This window comes from Aquarana catesbeiana, linkage group LG05 (genome assembly GCF_042186555.1).
Source record: "Aquarana catesbeiana isolate 2022-GZ linkage group LG05, ASM4218655v1, whole genome shotgun sequence".
Lineage (NCBI taxonomy): Eukaryota > Metazoa > Chordata > Amphibia > Anura > Ranidae > Aquarana > Aquarana catesbeiana.
Window position 1 is genome coordinate 620189208 of NC_133328.1, and position 4243 is coordinate 620193450.

The following is a 4243-nucleotide window of genomic DNA, read 5'->3' on the forward strand; positions in this document are numbered from 1 at the left end:
TAGCAGAGAAGGGGTTTTCTGGGTACAGATGATTAGATTACTTGGAAGGTAACAGGCCTAGTTGCAGTGGCCAGGAGCTAAGACATGCACTGTTGCAGTAGTCGGATGTAAGACTGTGCACAGTTGCAGCACTCTGGAAAGCAGCTCAAATGACTTGGCTGCTTTGGGCCTGGCCTAGAACAGTATGAGCAGTTCACATAACAGCAGCTTCACGGTTTATGTCTGCAGGATATTTGCAAATGGGTTCAGCTCAACAGCGGGTCTATGGCTCTCTCACCACTTCTTTCCTCTGAAGTTTTCTGATGATGGTTGGTCTGATGCACGGCTGGAGTCTCCCTTTCCTGCAGTTGACCACTACTGCAGCAGGTGAGATGGCTAACAACTTGGAGATTGTTCAGAGGGTTTGGACGTTCCGATTCACCAGCAAGTATCCCGAAGTGGGCATCCGAATGGCTATTCATGCAACGAACTTTGCCCAGTCCAGCTTCCTGGTCTAGGATGTGGCAGTGTCCAGCGAAACTCAGCACGGAAACAGCTCAGCACGGCACAACACAGAACAGCACTTCTTCTGCCCTCTTACTTCAGTCAGTATGCACCCCCAACTGTCCCGCTCCTTCTTGTGCTTTTCTTTTTATATGACTCTTCCTGCTCCCAGGTACTCCTGGACATTGTAGTTGTTTCCCAGTCATGGCTGCAGTCCAGATCCTCCTCCAGACTACTCCCATGATGCCACTGCCTAAGGTCAGTCACTGGCTAAACAAGGCACACCTGTTAGTGCCATTTTGTGACAGATAAAGAGTTTTGCAACCAGTAACATTACCATTTGTTACATAAGTAATAGTCTTGGAATGGTACAAATAATAAAAATGACCAGAAAAGAACCACCAACAGGGATAATTTTAGTGGCCCCAACATTGGTGGCCCGTGGAAAGCACCTTATCATTAGTTGGTGTCTTGGTACCATAAATTGGTGGCCAGTGGGAGAAGGACCATTTATATTAATGGTCATTGGGAGAAGGACACTTTTACATTATAGGAAAATTGTTGTTGTACTGTTTCCAGGAACAGATAGATGTCTCCAAATCCCTGAGAACATTGAGAATAAAATTATTTTGGAGAAAGACAGAGCTTCCTCCAAGGGGATGGGATTTTAATGGAGACAACAATGTCTGTTACTAAGGTAAACACGGAATTATTGAGAGTTTATTTAAGAAAGTATTAAATTTATTATCACATGATAGCATAAAAAATACACATAGTTAAAGTTGCACATAAACCATAGGTGATACTGGATACATGAAATAGCAAGATGCTTGAGTATGCAGAAGGGCCGACATGTTTCACAGATTCCTGCTTCTTCAAAGGCACCGTATGCATCTGCAATTTCATCTGGATTACATAAAACATGTCATTAATAATTTCATCTTGGGAATCATGAATGATAATCACTTTATTGCTTAGATGTGCGTGCTTACCCAGTTTGAGAAAAGAGATGCTTACACGGACGAGTGCGGCATGATGCCATGATTAGGACTCGGCCAAGGATGGCCAACCAGCTGTAACAGCTACCCAGTGGAAGCCAGATCCATCCGGGTTGGACAGTGGGGGTATCGGATCGCGCAAATACCAGGGTGATAATTAATACCAATATTCTGAAAATTTAAATTTGAGTTTATAGGAAAGCATCTTGAGGCAATTCACATAAACTAATAAGTAATTAGCATTAAAGTATAAATAGCGAGCCAACATATCACAAGATATGTATTGCACGCTCAAGTATTGATAGACAAGGGGGAACATGTTAGTCAATGTTTCAAAAAAGAAATTACAAGGTTAGCCCAGAATGAGCCACACTGTAATGGTAAAACCTGATAAATAAATAAATAGTATCAGGTGTATAAATATAAATATGGGTAGAAGGGGAACTAAAAAATCTATTTTGAATGGGTGTATCTAAAGGTATACACATTATGATGGTCAGCATGGTGATTACATAAGAGCGGCAGCCTACCTAATTAAGGGAGAGATAACTAGTGTTATTTAGCTGCAATAGCATGAAAAATAGCGGAAATATCTAATATAGAATATAAGAATTTACCATATTGAGCAGCAGGTTATAGGTGTGCAGCTCCCACATGCCCCATAGCTGAGGCAGTGTGGTCCCAGATACAAGTGGAGAGAGGGAGGAAAGGGATAAAGGATTAGCTGAACCATGTGTTTGCTACGGTGTAATCACAATGGCTGAAAGCCATATCAAGCTGACAGTACGTAGTATGAAACCGTAGTACAAAAGGAAAGGGACCGATGAGTACCTGATGAGCGCCGTCCGTATTGACAAGTCCCGGTGGATGTGTAATCATCCACTGTGCAGTGTGATAGAGAACCACCTAATGCATGTGACAGCGGAGACACTGTCACCGCCGTCTTAAATGTGTGTGATCCCACCGGAAGCAAAGGGTCAAAATGACCCTTGACTTTACTTCCGGGGCGGGAGCCCCTGACTGCGCGCCTGCGCCAAAGACCGAGGACACGGCCCTTAGTGCGCAGGTGCCCAACTCGCTCGCAATAGGCATGCTGAAGGGATGAGGGAGGGAAAAAGTAGATGTCCCTACCCTCCGCCAGGGGCACCCGAATAGCCCCACTTAATACCAATGTTACAGGAGGCCAATAAACCAAATCCAAAGCACGGAACATCACGCCTTCCGAAAACATCCAAAGTGCCAAATATAAATATAAATGGACAATTGAAATAAGCATCAATTAATCATCAAGAAATATACAAACAACGTCTTAGAAGCACAAGAACATACATGTAAACACGTGCTTCTTTGTGTGCAGAAACACAAAATATCAAACCAGAAAAACAGCAATCAATATAAGGGTCACAATGTGGGAGGAAAAAAAGGTGGGGGGGGAAGAAGTGAAGGGCCAGAGCTGGAAAAATAAAAATAAAATAAAAAGAGAAGAAAGGGGAGAAAACCAGTGTTAAAAGAAATAATAAAAGAATAAAAGAAATAATAACCAATAATCAAGTAGTCACGCGTCTTTGTTTTGAAAATTAATGACACATGTATTTGCTTTAGCGCGTGAGACTAACTCTACAACACAACTTGTTAGTACCTTCAGTGCACATCAGGACATATTCCGGAAACTGATAGAGAACAACTGGCATTTTCTATCGGAGGACCCTGTTATATCTAAATATGTGGCAGACAGACCAGAGATCACTTATAGACGACCTTGCTCCCCTTTTTGGAGCGGTTGGTGGAAAGGGTACTTTTAAATGTGGTCACTGTGACCAATGTCCTTGGATTAGGGAAGGCACAGGTTGCCCCCTACCAAGAGGAGGTTACTATAAATCTAAAACATATGCAGACTGTGGAACTATTGGTATTGCTTATCTTGCAATGTGCCTATGTGGCGCATTTTACATTGGGAAGATGAATTCGCTAAACGCATTAAAGACCATCTCTATTACCTAGATGCGGGACTATTATTCACCCCAATATGCAAACATGTGGGATTAAATCATAGCTATGACCCAACTTTTATATCTTTCTTTGCATTAGAGGTGATCTCAAAATCAGATGGAGGGGGACTTCGATAAAAAGATTCTCCAGCAAGAAACTAGATGGATATTTAATCAAAGAGCCATTTATCCACCTGGGCTAAATACAGCCTTATCGTTTAAACCCTTTCTGTAACCCTGTAATTATATTTAGGATATTTATAGCTTCACTAATCTATCAAAATATATTGGTACCCTACATTATCATACCTTCCCCAGTGGTATAAGCATTATAGTTTTTCATCAATAGGAACTAAATATAATATGAGATCAACTACCCTTACCCTATGAGAAACATTTATTGTACCATATACTAACTGATACATAACCAATGTTGGTATTTTGATCTGTGTCCAATTTGATATTGATGTTTCCAATTCTCGTGTGGCTCATAGCTATATGTATTGTATATGATTAGTTAAATTTTCATTATCATCATTCCTTGACTACTTGATTATTGGTTATTATTTCTTTTAACTCTTCTTCTTTTTCTCCACTTCCTTCTCTTTTTATTTTATTTTTATTTTTTCAGCGCTGTCCCTTCCCTTCTCCCCCCCCGTTTCCCCCCCCCCCTTTTCCTCCCACATTGTGACCCTTATATTGATTGCTGTTTTTCTGGTTTGATATTTTGTGTTTCTGCACACAAAGAAGCACATGTTTACATGTATGTTCTTG

The 4243-nt window shown here is 41.2% G+C and overlaps 1 long non-coding RNA gene across 1 annotated transcript; it reads right to left on the reverse strand.

Annotated features, from left to right (window-relative positions):
- Positions 1-1202: 1202 nt before the first annotated feature.
- LOC141146171 (uncharacterized) lies at positions 1203-2478 on the reverse strand. Its single transcript, XR_012244747.1, has 3 exons — positions 2313-2478; positions 1476-1652; positions 1203-1389 (listed from the first exon to the last, which is right to left on the reverse strand). It is a non-coding gene; the product is annotated as an uncharacterized lncRNA (long non-coding RNA).
- Between the last annotated feature and the right edge of the window lie 1765 nt (positions 2479-4243).